Raw genomic sequence first — 18,480 nt, forward strand, 5'->3', positions numbered from 1 at the left:
CCATTCACCACCACACTACCTTCCCTTGGTGTCACATCCACTTACACACATATGTGCTGCCAGAGCACTTGGTTTCCATGGCAACGCCAAATGGCTTTAGCGATGAACTTGTCTTTGGTTGTGGAGTTTTTGTGCCATGAGTGAGAAGCTCCATGTTACTTTTGTGTGTGTGATCATCATGCTTGATTAAATCACCCTGGGCTCCATGGGCATTTGGACCATACGTGACCAAACAGGTTTTCCTAGATAGCTGCCAGGACAGCTGATGGTATGTGAAGTTCATGAAGCATGTGGAGTTGTTATGGCACTGGAAGAGCTCTGCTGCTACTTCAGGAAGTGAACATTCACCACCACACTACCTTCCTTAGGTGTCATGTCAACTGTTCTAAATATGTGTTGCCTGAGCACTTGGTTTCCATGGCAGTGGGAAATGGCTTGGCCAATGAACTTGTCTTTGGCTTTGGAGGTTTGAGCGCCTTGAGCGAGGAGGTACACGTTAGTTATGTTTGCATGCTCTACATGCTTGATTCTATCCACTGGGCTCAATGAGCATTGGAGCGGAAGTTACCAAACAGGGTTTCCTAAATAGCTGCCAGGACAGCTGATGGTATTTGAAGTTGATGATCCAGGTGCAGTTGTTTTGGCAGTGAAAGAACTGTGCTGTTGTTTCGGGCAGTGGCCATTCACCACCAAACTACCTTACCTTAGGTATCATATCGACTTAAAGACATATGTGCTGCCAGAGCACTTGGTTTCCATGGCAACGGGAAATTGCTGGGGCGCTGCACTTGGGTTTCGCTGTGGAGTTTTCCAGCGTCTTGAGTGAGGAGCTACATATTTGTTGTGTTTGAATGCTCAACATGCTTGAATCCATCCCACTGGTCTTAATGGACTTTGGAGAGGAAGTGACCAAACAGGGTTTCCTAGATAGTTGCCAGGACAGCTGATGGTACGTGAAGTTGATGAGCCAGGTGGAGTTGTTTTGGCACTGGAAGAGCTTGGTGCTGCTTCTGGCAGTGGCCATTCAACACCACACTATGTTCTCTATGTGTCACATCTACTGTTCCACATATGTGCTGCCAGAGCACTTGGTTTCCATGGCAACGGGAAATGGCTGGGGTGCTGAACTTGGGTTTGGCTGTGGAGTTTTGAGCGCCTTGAGTGATTGAACTCCATATTAGGTTTGATTGGGTGAGCAACATGCTTGAATCTGTCCCTCTTTTCTCAATGATCTTTGGGCCAGAAGTGACCAAACAGGGTTTCATAGATTGCTGCCAGGGCAGCTGATGGTATATGAAGTTGATGAGTCAGGTGGAGTTGTTTTGGCACTGGAAGAGCTGTGCTTCTGCTTTGCGCAGTGGCCATTCACCATCACACTCCCTTACTTTGGTGTCATATCCACTTTCAGAAATATGTGCTGGCAGAGCACTTGGTATCCATGGCAGCGGGAAATGGCTTGGGCACTGAACTTGTCTTTGGCTGTGGAGTTTTGAGCATCTTGATTGAGTAGCTTCATGTTAGTTTTGTTTGGGTGCTCAACATGCTTCATTTCATCCCACTGGGCTCAATGGGCATTGAAGAGGAAGTGACCAAACAGGGTTTCCTAGATAGCTGCCAGGACAGCTGATGGTATGTGAAGTTCATGAGTCAGGTGGAGTTGTTTTTGAACTGGAAGAGCTGTGCTGCTGCTTCGGGCAGTGGCCATTCACCACCAACCTACCTTCCATAGGTGCCATTTCTATTTACACACATATGTGCTGCCAGAGCACTTGGTTTCCATGGCAACTGGAAATGGATTGGGCTCTGAACTTGTCTTTGCTGTTGAGTTTTGAGCGCCTTGAGTGAGCAGCTCCATGTTAGTTTTGTTTGGCTGTTCAAGCTGCTTGATTCCATCACACTTGGCTTAATGGGCATTGGAAACGGAAGTGACTAAACGGTGTTTCCTAGATAGCTGCCAGGACAGCAGATGGTATTTGAAGCTCTTGAGCCAGGAGGAGTTGTTTTGGCACTGGAACAGCTGTGCTGCTGCTTCGGGCTGTGACCATTAACCACCACACTACCTTCCTTAGGTGTCATATCCACTTACAGACGTATGTGTTGCCGGAGCACTTGATTTTTATGGCAACAGGAAATGGCTTGTTCGCTGAACTTGTTTGGTGATGGAGTTTTGAGCGCCTTGTGTGAGCAGCTCCATGTTAGTTGTGTTTGGGTGCTCAAGCTGCTTAATTCCATCACACAGGGCTCAATGAGCATTGGAGTGCAAGTGTCCAAACAGGGTTTCCTAGATAGCTGCCAGGACAGCTGTTGGTATGTGAAGTTGATGAGCCAGGTGGAGTTGTTTTGGCACTGGAAGAGCTGTGATGCTGCTTCGGACAGTTCAAATTCACCACCACACTACCTTCCTTATGTGTCATATGCAATTTCACACTTATGTGCTGCCAGAGCACTTGGGTTCCATGAAAACGGGAAATGGCTTAGGCGCTGAACTTTGTCTTTGGCGGTGGAGTTTTTAGCGCCCTTAGTGAGGAGCTACTTGTTAGTTTTGTGTGGGTTCTCAACCTTTTTGATTCCATCACACTGGGCTCAGTGGGAATTGCTGCGGAAAGACCAAACTTGGTTTCCTAGATAGCTGCCAGGACAACTGATGGTATGTGCAGTTCATGAGGCAGGTAGAGTTGTTTTCGCACTGGAAGAGCTGTTCTGCTGCTTCGGGCAGTGGCCATTCACCACCAAACTGTGTTCTGAATGTGTCATATCCATTGTTCCACATATGTGCTCCCAGAGCCCTTGGTTTCCATGGTAACGGGAAATGACTTGGGCGCTGAACTTGTCTTTGGCTGTGAAGTTTTGAGCGCCTTGAGTGAGGAGCTACATGTTAGTTGTGTGTGTGTGGTCATCCTGCTTGTTTAAATCACACTGGGCTCCATTGGAATTTGGACCGCAAGTGACCAAACAGGGTTTCTTAGATAGCTGCCAGGACAGCTGATTATATGTGAAGTTCATGAACCAGGTGTGCAGGCCCCGGTCTCCCTAGGATTAATTCCACAGCTTAGCTTGTTTCTCCGAAGGTAACAGGATGGGCAATTTTTGCCTGTTACATTTAGCCACTGGCTTAACCGCAAGTTCCTGCTTCCTATTTGTCAAGTTATCTGCCAAGGGTTTGGATAAACATTGGGAGGATCTCAAGGGATTTATGGTGTCCACTAGAGGATTGGATAAACACTATGAGGAAATCAAGGGATTTAGGGTGGCCACTACTGGGAGGAGCTCGAGGGTTTAGGGTGGCCACTTGAGGACTGGATAAACACTGCGAGGAGCTAGGAAGAGTATTAAAGAAATCCTGGAGTTGCAATAAAGATCAATCTGTCATCGATCGTCATTCGTGTACTGCATGTTGTCTTGTTTTGTCTCTCTGCGTATTGTCTTTTTTGAAACCCTAGTCCCTCCGCTCGGCTTGGGTTACGTGGCGACATGGGCATTGCCAACATCTGAAGGTCCCACCGAGATTGAGAATGAGAGGATACGATGAAGTGTCGTCCCGGGAAGCTGGCCACCTGTTTTAGGTAAGTGGGACATATTGTAAGTCTCTCTTAAACTGGTAGGAGAGGGAGTTTCATTTTGAAATATACTCAGGTTTTAGTTTTATTTTGAAGTACAGTTAGGTTTTAGACTTATTTTGAAATACAACTAGGTTTTAGATTTATTTTATAAGTTTTCGTTTTATTTTGAAGTATAGTCAGGTTTTAAATTTATTTTGAAGTATAGTTAGGTCTTGGTGTTTAATTTATCCGGTGAAAAGGACTATAAAATGGGTTCTGCCTTCTCTCGGGATAAATTGGCCACCAAGCTTGAAGAACTTCTGCATCAGCTGGGGATGCCAGTTAAATTTAAAATGATTAGAAATTTTGTTAAAGCCATTCAATCTAGCAGTCCTTGGTTTATTGTTTCAGGCAACTTGAATTTTCCCGATTGGGAACAGGTTAAGGCCAATTTACAATCCTGTTTACAAAAAGAGCCAGATAATTTCCCCATTGTTAACTTTTCTTTGTGGCGCTTAGTCCGTGATTCATTATTTACTGATAAAGTGAAAGTTGAGAAACAGTTAAGAGAAGTACAGACTACTTTTGAAGCATCCAGGGGTGGGAAGTTCTACGGTCCTTGGAAGCCTGGAATGAGGCGGCCTCGAGTGAGACTGCCCTGAGTGAGACCTCTTCTTTAGAGGAGAATGAGGTCTCTTCTTTAGAGGAGACCGAAGCCTATTCTTCAGATGAGAACGAGGCCTCTTCCTCGGAAGAGAGTGAGGACAAACGAGATGAGGAGGTTTTCTTAAAGCGGAAAATTAAGGATAAAGAGAAGGTTTTCTTAAAGCGGGAAATTAGGGCCATTAAAAGAACGTTAAAGAAAGCAGGAATAGGTGCACGTTCCTCTGGCAAATTGTCCAGTTCAAGACCACTACCATATGTCCCTAATTTTGGGACCCCTACCGCTTCTCCTGAGGAGGAAGCCGCGGGCCATTCACCCAATAATTACCCCACAAGGCCATGGAGTGACGGCCTCACTGATCAGCCTATGGGTGGGGTTCGATGCTTCCCTGTAATAGAGGTCTCAGTTCGAGGAGGTCCCCCTCACCGGAAGCATCAGCCCCTTCAATTTAAAGACCTCAAAAATGTAAAGCAGGCTGTTAAAGATTATGGTGCCCAGGCACCCTTTACTCTTGCACTCATAGAATCCTTTTTGAGTTTGAATCTTACTCCTAGTGATTGGATGCGATTGCACCGCTCGGCTCTCGATGGTGGCCACTTTCTCCTATGGAGAGGGGACTTTCAAGATAGGTGCAGATTTTTTTGCTGAGCAGATCAAAGCCTTGAAATGCTTACTGGCACTGGATCTTTTGAGGGCATCCAACAACAAGTTAATTATGACTTAGGAGTTTATGCACAGATAGCAAATGCAGCTCTTGGAGCCTGGAAGGCCTTACCTAATGCTAATACAGGAGACCAGCTCTCCAAGGTCTTGCAAGGCCCTACAGAACCTTTTCAAGAATTTGTGGACCGTATTATGCAGGTTGCTACTAAGATCTTTGGTAACGTGGAACCAGCAATGCCAGTAATTAAGCATATAGCCTTTGAGAATGCTAATAAATATTGCCAGGATGCTCTCATGTCCCACAGAGATAAGTCCCTGCATGATTATCTTAAAATTTGCAGACATATTGACTCCACCCATGCCCTTGGGCAAGTGATAGCAGCCACTGTTCAACACCCTCAGCCCCGCCCTAGAGCGCCTCCCAAAACCTGTTTCAGTTGTGGACAGCCTGGACATTTTAAAAAACAGTGCCCCAAAACTCTGCGACAAGGAAGATCACCCCCGCAATCCTTGCAGGCCCCAAATCTTTGTCCAAGATGACATAAAGGCTATCATTGGAGCAGTGATTGTAGGTCCAGATATGATGCCCAAGGCAATCCCCTATCGGGAAACGGGGTCAGGGCCCGCCCCAGGCCCCCCAATCTCAGGTGTACGAAGACCAGCAGACACCTGTAACTTATGGAACAGCGCAGACTCCTTTCAGAGTCCCTTTCCCATGGCGAGGAACACCGACATTTCAACCCTCCTCAGAGCAACACCAGGTAGCGCAGGACTGGACCTCTGTGCCACCTCTGGAGAGGTATTGACCCCGCTCCTGGGGCCCCAATGGATAAAAACAGGAGTCAGGGGCCTCTTGCCTATGAATACCTTGGGCCTGATCCTAGGAAGAAGTAGTGCTACTATGCATGGAATCAGAGTACTCCCAGGAGTGATAGATGAGGATACTCCCGAAGAAATAGAAGTCATGGCAGAATCAGCCAAAGGCACTATAATCATTCCACCAGGAGCTAGATTTGCCCAGCTGATCTTGATCCCCAAGGTTCCAACTGACAACCCCATTCTTAAGAGAGATAGACAAGGAGGATTTGGAGATTCTGGCCCCTTAGCATGTTGGATCTCCGACATGCAAACCCGACCCACCTTACAGTTAGAGATAGAAGGGAGAAAATTCACAGGTTTACTTGATACCGGGACTGACAGTACAGTTATATCCCAGGCACAGTGGCCAAGTTCCTGGCCATTAGAGGCCACCCCAACCGTTCTCCAAGGGATAGGAACTTCTCAGCCACAGAAAAGCGCCAGGTTGTTAAGGTGGAAGAATCAAGAGGGGCATTCAGGAGTTTTCCAGCCGTATGTCTTACCACATATTCCCATCAACCTGTGGGTACGAGATTTGTTGAGTGCCATGAATGTTGTATTGACCTCTCAGCCTGTGCCAAATATGCTTAATAGACAGGGATATTTTCCTGGAAAAGGTTTGGGCAGACATCTTCAAGGTGACCCCCAACCAGTCTGTAACAGGGTTAAAAATTAGAGGCTGCAATTGAATTGGTAAAGGAACAGCTTGAGAGAAATTAAAAGAATCCCATTGTTTACAGGCCTTTGCCTATATTTTAATATAACTCACAAAACAGGCATCCCTTATAATCCTCAGGGTCAAGCCATTGTTGAACGTGCCAACCGCACCCTTAAAGTTTATCTAGAAAAAATAAAGAAGGGGGATGTGGCCGAGCATTGCAGCTCACCCCATTCCTTACTGGCATCTGCCATCTTTGTGCTAAATTTTTTAACTGTCACTAATGATGTAGCTCCTGCAGAGTGCCATTGGCTTCGCCCTGCTAATGAGAATAAAGGCCAAGTAAAATGGAAAGATCTGGCCACAAATAAATGGCGAGGACCAGATCCAGTACTAACGTGGGGGCGAGGCTCCGTTTGTGTTTTTCCCCAGGATGAAGAAACACCTAGATGGGTTTCCGAGAGACTTACACGGCAAATCTCCTTGGCTCCAACTCAGCATGATCTCACTCCTAATGATGTTCTTGCAGGATAGGAGACCCTGACAGCAGTGGTGCAACTTCCTGGTATCCTGCCCATGGGAAACGCAGATCTCCAGCTGCTCCCTGATTTACCATCATATATGTGTTACCCCTGTGAAATGGCATTTAACTGGCAGCAGGGATGTTTTAGGAACAAATTGGAATCTTGGCCATGGGGCTGATGGTCATAGCCATGATTGCAGTACTGTTTACTCTTCTTTGCCGCCTATGCAGGCAACAAGCCTGGGAGCAGGTCATTATTTGACAAACCATGATGGCTTTAGGTGTGGAAAACCCTAGTGCTGAACATGGTGTGATGGGCAGCCAGAGACGGGTAAGATCTGGCAGAGCTGATGACCACCTAAGACAGGGATTCCCCAGGTGGGGCTCCCCAAGATGGGTAAGGGGTCAACTGACTACTGGACAACCTAAGACAGGCGTTCATTAAAAAAAAAAAAAAAAAGGGGGACATGCAGGCCCCAGTCTCCCTAGGATTAACTTCACAGCTTAGCTTGTTTCTCCGAGGGTAACAGGATGGGCAATTTTGGCCTGATACATCTAGCCACTGGCTTAACTGCAAGTTCCTGCTGCCTATTTGTCAAGTTATCTGCCAAGGGATTGGATAAACACTGGGAGGAACTCAAGGGATTTAGGGTGGCCACTACTGGGAGGAACTCGAGGATTTAGACAGGCTACTTGAGGACTGGATAAACACTGGGAGGAGCTAGGGAGAGAATAAAAGAAAGCCTGGAGTTGCAATAAAGATCAATCTGTCATCGATCGGCATTCGGTGTACTGCGTGTTGTCTTGTTTTGTCTCTCTGTGTATTGTCTTTTTGTAACCCAGTCCCTCCGCTCTGCATGAGGTACTTGGCGACACGGATGGTGCCAACAAGGTGGAGTTGTTTTGGCACAGGAAGAGCTGTGCTGCTGCTTCGGGCAGTGGCGATTCACCACAACACTAACTTCCGTAGGTGTCATATCCACTTTCAGAAATATGTGCTGCCAGAGCACTTGGTTTCCATGGCAACTCGAAATGGCTTGGCATTGAATTTGTCTTTGGTGATGGATTTTTGAGCGCCTTGAGTGAGGAGCTCAATGTTACTTTTGTGTGGGTACTCAACCTGCTTAATTCCATCACATTGCGTCCAATGGGCATTTGACCGGAAGTGACCAAACAGGGTTTCGTAAGTAGCTGCCAGGACAGCTGATGGCATGTGAAGTTCATGAGCCAGGTGGAGTTGGTTTGGCATTGGAAGAGCTGTGCTGCTGCTTCGGAGTGTTGGAATTCACCACCAAACTACCTTCCTTAGGTGTCATATCCATTTTAAAACATATGTGCTGCCAGAGCACTTGGTTTCCATGACAACAGGAATTGGCTTGGGCGCTGAACTTGTCTTTGACTGTGGAGTTTTGAGCGCCTTGATTGATGAGCTCCATGTTAGTTTTGTTTCGGTGCTCAAGCTGCTTGATTCCATCACACTGGGCTCAATCGGCATTAGACCGCAAGTGACCAGACAATGTTTCCTAGATAGCTGCCAGGACAGCTGATGGTATGTGAAGTTGATGAGGCAGGTGGAGTTGTTTTGGCACTGGAAGAGCTCTGCTGCTGCTTCGGGCAACTGTCATTTTTCAGAGAACCTATATTCCCTTGGCATCACATTCAGTATCCATATTTGTGTTGCCAGAGCACCTGGTTTCCTTGGCATTGGGAAATGGCTTTCGGACGATGAACTTGTCTTTGGTTGTGGAGTTTGAGTTCCTTTAGTGAGGAGCTCCATGTTAGTTTTTTGGGGGGGCTAGAGCTGCTATTTTCTATCACATTTGTCTCCATTGGCATTTCAACGGAGGTGACCAAACAGGGTTTCCTAGAGAGCTGCCAGGACAGCTGATGGCATGTGAAGTTCATGAGGCAGGTGGAGTTGTTTTGGCACTGGAAGAGCTGTGTTGCTGCTTCGGGCAGTTGCCATTCACTACCACACTTTGTTCTCTATGTGTCACATCCACTGCTCCACATATGTGCTGCCAGAGCAAATGGTTTCCATAACAACGGGAAATGGCTTGGGCGCTGAACTTGTCCTTGGCTGTGGAATTTTGAGCGGCTTGTGTGAGGAGCTCCATGTTAGTTGTGTTTGAGTGCTCAACATGATTGGTTCCAACCCACTGGTCTAAACATCATTGGATCACAAGTGACCAAACAGGTTTTCCTAGATAGCTGCCAGAACAGCTGATGATATGCGAAGTTCATCAGCCAAGTGGAGTTGTTTTGGCACAGGAAAAGCTGTGCTGCTGCTTCAGGTAGTGGCCATTCTCCACCACACTACCTTCCATAGGTATCACATCAACTGTTGCACATATGTGCTGCCTGAGCACTTGGTTTCCATCGCAACGGGAAATGGCTTGGGCGCTGAACTTGTCTTATTCAGTGGAGTTTTGAGCGTCTTGAGTGAGCAGCTCCATGTTAGTTTTGTGTGGGTGCTCAATTGCTTAATTCTATCACACTGGGCCCAATGGGCATTTGACCGGAAGAGACCAAACAGGGTTTCCTAAGTAGTTGCCAGGACAGCTGATGGCATGTGAAGTTCATGAGCCAGGTAGAGTTGTTTTGGCACTGGAAGAGCTGTGCTGCTGCTTCGGAGAGTTGGAATTAACCACCACACTTCCTTCTTTAGGTGTCATATCCAATTTCACACATATGTGCTGCCAGAGCACGTAGTTTCCATGGCAACAGGAATTGGCTTGGGCGCTGAACTTTTCTTTGGCTCTGGAGTTTTGAGCGCCTTGGGTGAGGAGCTCCACGTTAGTTTTGTTTCGGTGCTCAAGCTGCTTGAATCCATCACACTGGGCTCAATGGGCATTAGACCGCAAGTCACCAGACAATGTTTCCTAGATAGCTGCCAGGACAGCTGATGGTATGTGAAGTTCATGAGCCAGGTGGAGTTATTTTGGTACTGAAAGAGGTGTGCTGCTGCTTCAGGCAGCTGTCATTTTTCAGAGACCCTACATTGCCTTGGTGTCACATTCAGTGTTCCATATTTGTGCTTCCAGAGCACTTGCTTTCCTTAGCAGTGGGAAATGGCTTTGGGGCGATGAACTTGTCTTTGGCTGTGGAGTCTTGAGTTCCCTTACTGAGGGGCTCCATGTTAGTTTTTTGTGGGTGCTAGAGCTGCTAGTTTCTATCACACTTGGCTGCATGGGCATTGGTACCGAGGTGACCAAACATGGTTTCCTAGATAGTTGCCAGGACAGGTGATGGTATGTGAAGTTCATGAGCCAGGGGGAGTTGTTTTGGCACTGGAAGAGCTTGTTGCTGCTTCGGGCAGTTGACATTTACCACCACACTATGTTCTCTATGTGTCATATCCACTTACACACATATGTGTTGCCAGAGCACTTGGTTTCCATGGCAACGGGAAATGGCTTGGGTGCTGAACTTGTCCTTGGTTGTGGAATTTTGAGCGTCTTGAGTGAGGAGCTCCATATTAGTTGTGTTTGGGTGCTGAACTGATTGATTCCATCCCACTGGTCTTAAACTTCATTGGATCACAAGTGACCAAACAGGGTTTCCTAGATAGCTGCCAGGACAACTGATAGCATGTGAAGTTCATGAGCCAGGTGGAGTTGTTTTGGCACTGGAAGAGCTGTTCTGCTGCTTCGGGCAGTGGCCATTCACCACCACACTACTTTCCCTTGGTGTCATATTCACTTAAAGATATATATATGTTGCTAGAGCACCCGGTTTCCATGGCAACGGGAAATGGATTAGGCGCTGAACTTGTCTTTGGCTGTGGAGTTTTTAGAGCCTTGAGTTAGCGGCTCCATGTTAGTTGTGTTTGTGTGCTCAAGCTGCTTGATTCCATCACACTGCTCCCAACTGGCATTTGACCGGAATTGACAAAATAGGGTTTCCTAGATAGCTGCCAGGACAGCTGATGGTATGTGAAGTTCATGAGCCAGGTGGAGTTGTTTGGAACTGGAAGAGCTGTGTTGCTGCTTCGGGCAATGACCATTCACAACCACACTACCTTCCTTAGGTATCATATCCACGTACACACATATGTGCTGACAGAGCACTTGGTTTGTATGCCAACGGGAAATGGCCTGGTCTGCGAACTTGTCTTTCGCTGTGGAGTTTGAGCGCCTTGAGTGAGTTGCTCCATGTTAGGTTTGTGTGGGTGCTCAAGCTGCTTGATTCCAGCACACTGGGCCCAACGGGCATTTGAGCGGAAGTGACAAAACAGGGTTTCCTAGATAGCTGCCAGGACATTGATGGCATGTGAAGTTCATGAGCCAGTTGGACTTGTTTTGGCACTGGAAGAGCTGTGCTGCTGCTTTATGCAGTGATCATTCACCTCCACACTGTTTTCTAGTTTCAAATCCACTGTTCCACATATGTGCTGCCAGAGCCCTTTGTTTCCATGGCAGTGGTAAATAGCTTGTGCGCTGAACTTGTCTTTGGCTGTGGAGTTTTGAGCGCCTTGATTGAGGAGCTCCATGTTAGTTGTGTTTCGGTGCTCAACATGCTTGATTCTATTCCACTGGTCTCGTAGGGTATTGGACCAGAAGTGACCAAACAGGGTTTGCTAGATAGCTGCCAAGACAGCTGATGGTATGTGAAGTTCATGAGCCAGGTGGAGTTGTTCCAGAATGGAAGGGCTGTACTGCTGTTTCGGGCAGGTGCGATTAACCACCAATCTAACTTGCATAGGTGTCATATTCACTTTCAGACATATGTGCTGCCAGAGTACTTCGTTTCCATCACAACGGGAAATGGCTTGGGCGCTGAACTTGTGCTTTGCTGTGGAGTTTTGAGCGCATTGAGTGAGCAGTTACATGTCAGTAGTGTTTCAGTGCTCAACATGCTTGATTTCAACCCACTGGGCTCCTTGGGCATTGGAGCGGAAGTGAGCAGACAGGGTTTCTTAGATAGCTGCCAGGACAGCTGATGGTATGTGAAGTTCCTGAGCCAGGTGGCGTTGTTTTGACACTGGAAGATCTACGTTGCTGCTTCGGGATGTTGTCATTCATCAGAGAGCCTACATTTCCTTGGTGTCATATTCAGTGTTCCCCGTATGTACTGCCAGAGCACTGGTTTCCACGGCAGCGGGAAATGGCATTGTGCCTGAATTTGTCTTTGGCTGTGGAGTTTTGACTTCCCTTTTTGAGGAGCTTTATGTCAGGTTTTTGTGGGTGTTGAAGCTGCTTGATTCTATCATACTTGGCTAAATGGGCATTGGATAGCAATTGATCAAACAGGGTGCCCTAAATAGCTGCCAGGACAGCCGATGGTATGAGAAGTTCATGAGCCAGGTGGAATTGTTATGGCACTGGAAGAGCAGTGCTGGTGGTTTGGGCAATTGCCATTTACCATCACACTGTGTTCTGTATGTTTCACATTTACTGTTCCACATATGTGCTGCCAGAGCACTTGGTTTCCATGGCAACGGGAAATGGCTTGGGCACTGAACTTGTATTTGGCTGAGGAGTTATGAGTGGCTTGAGTGAGCAGCACCATGTTAGTTGTGTGTGGGTGCTCAAGCTCCTTGATTCCATCCCACTGGACCTAATGTGCCTTTGAAATAAAGTGACCAAAAAGTGTTTCCTAGAAAGCTGCCAGGACAGGTGATGGTATGTGAAGTTCATGAGCCAGGTGGAGTTGTTTTGGCAGTGGAAGAGCTGTGCTGCTGTTTCGGACAGTTGAAATTCACCACCACACTTCATTAATTAGGTGTCAAATCATCTTAGAGTCGTATGTGCTGCCACAGCACTAGATTTCCATTGCGACGGAAAATGGCTTGGGCACTGAACTTGTCTTTGGGTGTGGAGTTTTGAGCGCCTTGAGTGAGCAGCTCCATGTTAGTTGTGTGGGAGTGCTCAACATTCTTGTCTCCATAACCCAGGGCCAAATGGGCATTTGACTGTAAGTGACCAAACAGAGTTTCCTAGATATCTGCCAGGACAGCTGATGGTATGTGAAGTTGATGAGCCAGGTGGAGTTGTTTTGACACTGGAAGAGCTGTGCTGCTGCTTTGGGCAGTGGCCAATCACCAGCACACTACCTTCCCTTGGTGTCATATCCAGTTTCAGACATATGTGCTGCCAGAGCACTTGGTTTCCATGGCAAAGGGAAATGGCTTGGGCGATGAACTTGTTTTTGGCGATGGATTTTTGAGCGCTTTCAGTGAGCAGTTCCATGTTAGTTGTGAGTACGTGCTCAATCTGGATGATTCCATCAGACTGGGCTCAATGGGCATTTAACCTCAACTGACCAAACAGGGTTTCCTAGATAGCTGCCAGGACAGCTGATGGTATGTGAAATTGATGATCCAGGTGGAGTTCTTATGGCACTGGAAGAGCTGTGCTGCTGCTTCGGACAGTGACCGTTCACCACCAAACTGTGTTCTGTGTGTGTCACATCCACTGTTCAACATATGTACTGCAGAGCACTTGGTTTCCATGGCAACGGGAAATATATTATGTGCTGAACTTGTCTTTGGCTGTGGAGTTTTGAGCAACTTGAGTTAGGGGCTGCATGTTAGTTGAGTGTGTGTGATCATCCTGCTTTTTAAAATTACACTGGGCTCCAACTGGCATTTGAAACAAACATTACCAAACAGGTTTCCTAGATATCTGCCAGGACAGCTGATGGTATGTGAATTTCATGAGGCAGGTGGAGTTGTTTTGGCATTGAAATAGCTGTGTTGCAGGTTTGGGCATTTTCCATTCACCACCACACTATGTTCTCTTTTGTCACATCCTCTGTTCCACATATATGCTGCCAGAGCACTTGGTTTCCATCGCAACGGGAAATGGCTTGGGCGCTGAACTTGTCTTTGGCTGTGGAGTTTTGAGCGCCTTGAGTGAGGAGCTCCATGTTAGTTGTGTTTGTGTGATCATCCTGCTTGTTTAAATCCCACCTGGCTCCATGGGCATTTCGACTGCAAGGGACCAGACAGGTTTTCCTAGATATCTGCCAGGAGAGCTGATGGTAGGTGAAGTTCATGAGCCAGGTGGAGTTGTTGGCAATGGAAGAGCTGTACTGCTGCTACGGGCAGTTGCCATCACCATCAAATTTTGTTCTGTATGTGTCACATCCACTGTTCCACATGTGTGCTGCCAGAGCACTTGGTTTCCATGGCAACGGGAAATGGATTGGGCGCTGAACTTGTCTTTGGCTGTGAAATTTTGAGCGCCTTGAGTGAGGAGCTCCATGTTAGTTTTGTGTGTGTGATCATCCTGCTTGTTTAAATCACCTTTAGCTCCCAGGGCATTTGGACTGCAAGTGACCAAACAGGGTTTCCTAGATAGCTGCCAGGAAAGCTTATGGTATGCGAAGTTCATAAGCTTGGTAGAGTTATTTTGGCACAGGAAGATCTGAGTTGCTACTTTGGGCAGTGGCCATTCACCACCACAATAATTTTCCTAGTTGTCACATCAAATTTCACACATATGTGCTGCCAGAGCACTTGGTTTCCATGGCAACGGGAAATGGCTTGGGAGCTGAACTTGTCTTTGGCTGTGGAGTTTTGAGCGCCTTGAGTGAGGGAGGAGCTCCATGTTAGTTGTGTGTGTGTAATCATCCTGCTTGTTTAAATCACTCTGGGCTCAATGGGCATTTCCACCAGGAAGTGACCAGACAGGGTTTCCTAGATAGCTGCAAGGAAAGCTGATGGTATGTGAAGTTCCTGAACCAGGTGGAGTTGTTTTGGCACTGGAAGAGCTGTGTTGCTGCTTCAGGCAGTGGCCATTTTCCAACACACTAACTTCCATTGTTGTCATATCCACTTAGATACATATATGTGCTGCCAGAGCACTTGGTTTCCATGGCAGTGGGAAATGTCTTAGGCGCTGAACTTGTCTTTGGCTGTGGAGTTTTGAGCGCCTTGAGTGAGGAGCTCAATGTTAGTTGTGTGTGGGGGCTCAACATTCTTGATTCCATCAAACTGTACCCAACGGGCATTTGACCGGAAATGACAAAACACGGTTTCCTAGATAGCTGCCAGGACAGGTGATGGTATGTGAAGTTCCTGAGCCAGGTGGACTTGTTTTGCCACTGGAAGAGCTGTGCTGCTGCTTCGGGCAGTGGCCATTCACCACCAAACTATCTTCCATAGGTGTCATATCCAGTTTCAGATATATGTGCTGCAAAACCATTGGTTTCCATGGCAACGGGAAATGGCTTGGGCGCTGAACTTGTCTTTGGCTGTGGAGTTTTGAGCGCCTTGAGTAACGAGCTATGTTTTAGATTTGTTTGAGTGCTCAAGCTGCTCGATTCCATCACACTGCGCCCAATGGGCATGTGAGCGGAAACGACCAAACAGGGTTTCCTAGATAGCTGCCAGGACAGGTGATCGTATGTGAAGTTCATAAGCCAGGTGTAGTTGTTTCGGCACTGGAAGTGCTGTGTTGCTGCTTCGGGCAGTTGCCGTTCTCCACCACACTATGTTCTCTGTGTGTCACATCCACTGTTCCACATATGTGCTGCCAGAGCACTTGGTTTCCAGGGCAACAGGAAATGGCTTGGGCGCTGAACTTGTCTTTTGCTGTGGAGTTTTGAGCACCTTGAGGGAGGAGCTCCATGTTAGTTGCGTTTCGGTGCTCAAGCTGCCTGTATAAATCACACTGGGCTCCATGGGCATTTCGACTGCAAGTGACCAAAAAGGGTTTCCTAGATAGCTGCCAGGACAGCTGATGATATGTGAAGTTCATGAGCCAGGTGGAGTTGTTCTGGAATGGAAGAGCTGTGCTGCTGCTTCGGGCAGTTGCGATTAACCACAAATCTACCTTCCATAGGTGTCATATTCAGTTTCAGACATATGTGCTGCCAGAGCACTTGGTTTCCATCACAATGTGAAATGACTTGGGAACTGAACTTTTCTTTGGCTGTGGAGTTTTGAGCGCATTGAGTGAGCAGTTACATGTCAGTAGTGTTTCGGTGCTCAACATGCTTGATTCCAACCCACTGGGATCCATTGGCATTTGACTGCAAGTGACCAAACAGGGTTTCCTAGATAGCTGCCAGGAAAGCTAATGGTATGTCAAGTTCATGAGCCAGGTGGAGATGTTTTGGCACGGGAAGAGCTGTGTTGCTGCTTCGGGCAGTAGCCATTCACCACCACACTACCTTCCATAGGTGTCATATCGACTTTCAGAAATATGTGCTGCCAGAGTACTTCGTTTCCATGCCAACGGGAAATGGCTTGGGCGCTTCAGGCAATTGCCATTCAACACCAAACTATGTTCTCTATGTGTCACATCCACTGCTCCACATATGTTTGCCAGAGCACTTGGTTTCCATGACAACGGGAAATGCGTTAGGCGCTGAACTTGTCTTTGGCTGTCGAGTTTTGCGCGCCTTGAGTGAGGTGCTCCATGTTACTTGTGTGTGTGTGATCATCCTGCTTCTTTAAATCACGCTGGCTACTTGGTCGTTTGGAGCGCAAGTGACCCTACAGGGTTTCCTAGATAGCTGCCAGGACAGCTGATGGTATGTGAAGTTCCTGAGCCAGGTGGAGTTGTTTTGACACTGGAAGATCTATGCTGTTGCTTCGGGCTGTTGTCATTCATCAGAGAACCTACATTTCCTTGGTGTCATATTCAGTGTTCTACATATGTGCTGCCAGAGCACTTGGTTTCCTTTGCAGCGGGAAATGGCATTGTGCCTGAATTTGTCTTTGGCTGTGCAATTTTGAGTTCCCTTTGTGAGGAGTTTTATGTCAGGTTTTTGTCCGTGTTCAACATGCTTGATTCTATCCTGATTGGCTAAATGGGCATTGGATAGCAAGTGATCAAACAGGGTGTCCTAAATAACTGCCAGGACAGCCGATGGTATGAGAAGTTCATGAGCCAGGTGGAATTGTTTTGGTACTGGAAGAGCTAGGCTGCTGTTTTGGGCAATTGCCAGTTACCACCACACTGTGTTCTGTATGTTTCACATCCACTGTTCCACTTATGTGCTGCCAGAGCACTTGGTATCCATGGCAAAGGGAAATGGCTTGGGCACTGAACTTGTATTTGGCTGTGGAGTTTTGAGTGGCTTGAGTGAGCAGCACCATGTCAGTTGTGTGTGGGTGCTCAAGCTTCTTGATTCCATCACACTGGGCCCAATGGGCATTTGACAACAAGTGACCAAAAAGGGTTTCCTAGATAGCTGCCAGGACAGGTGATGGTATGTGAAGTTCATGAGCCAGGTGGAGTTGTTTTGGCAGTGGAAGAGCTGTGCTGCTGTTTCGGACAGTTGAAATTCACCACCACACTGCATTCCCTAGGTGTCATATCCTCTTACAGTCGTATGTGCTGCCACAGCACTAGATTTCCATGGCAACAGGAAATGGCTTGGGCCCTGAACTTCTCTTTTGCTCTGGAGTTTTAAGCGCCTTATCTAGGAGCTCCATGTTAGTTGTGTGTGTGTTATCATCCTGCTTGTTTAAATCACACTGGGCTCCATGGGCATTTCAACTGCAAGTGACCAGACAGGGTTTCCTAGATAGCTGCCAGGACAGCTGATGGTATGTGAAGTTCATGAGCCAGGTGGAGTTGTTTTGGAACTGGAAGAGCTTTGCTGCCTCTTCGGGCAGTTGACATTAACTACAAATCTGTGCTCTGTATGTGTTACATCCACTGTTCCACATATGTGCTGCCAGAGCACTTGGTTTCCATGGCAGCGGGAAATGGCTTGTGCGCTGAACATGTCTTTGGCTGTGGAGTTTTGACCGCTTTGAGTGAGGAGTTACATGTTAGTTGTGTTTCAGTGCTCACCATGATTGATTCCATCCCACTGGTCTCAAAGGGCATTGGAACGCAAGTGACCAAACACTGTTTACTAGATAGCTGTCAGAACAGCTAACGACATGTGAAGTTCATGAGCCAGGTGGAGTTGTTTTGGCACTGGAAGAGCTGTTTTGCTGCTTCGTGGAGTTGACATTAAGCAACAAACTACCTTCGTTAGGTCTCCTATCCAGTTTCAGACATATGTGATGCCAGAGCCCTTGGTTTCCATGGCAACGGGAAATGGCTTGTGCACTGAACTTGTCTTTGGCAGTATAGTTTTGAACGCCTTGAGTGAGGAGCTCAATGTTAGTTTTGTGTGGGTGCTCAACATGCTTGATTTCATCCGACTGGTCTCCATGGGCATTGGACCAGAAGTGACCAAACAGGGTTTCCTAGATAGCTGCCAGGACAGCTGATGGTATGTGAAGTTGATGAGGCAGGTATACTTGTTTTGACACTGGAAGAGCTGTGCTACTGCTTCGAGCAGAGGCCATTCTCCACCACACTGTGTACTCTACGTGTCACATCCACTATTCCACATATTTGCTGCCAGAGCACTTGGTTTCCATGGCAACGGGAAATGGATTAGGCGCTGAACTTGTCTTTGGCTGTGGAGTTTTGAGCGCCTTGGGTGAGGAGCTCCATGTTAGTTGTGTTTCGTTGCTCAACATGCTTGATTCCATCCGACTGGTCCCCAAGGGAATTGCACCGCAAGTGACCAAACAGGGTTTGCTAGATAGCTGCCAGGACAGCTGATGGTATGTGAAGTTGATGAGCCAGGTGGAGTTGTTTTGGCACTGGAAAACCTC

This window comes from Ochotona princeps, chromosome Y (genome assembly GCF_030435755.1).
Source record: "Ochotona princeps isolate mOchPri1 chromosome Y, mOchPri1.hap1, whole genome shotgun sequence".
NCBI classification, from domain to species: Eukaryota; Metazoa; Chordata; class Mammalia; order Lagomorpha; family Ochotonidae; genus Ochotona; species Ochotona princeps.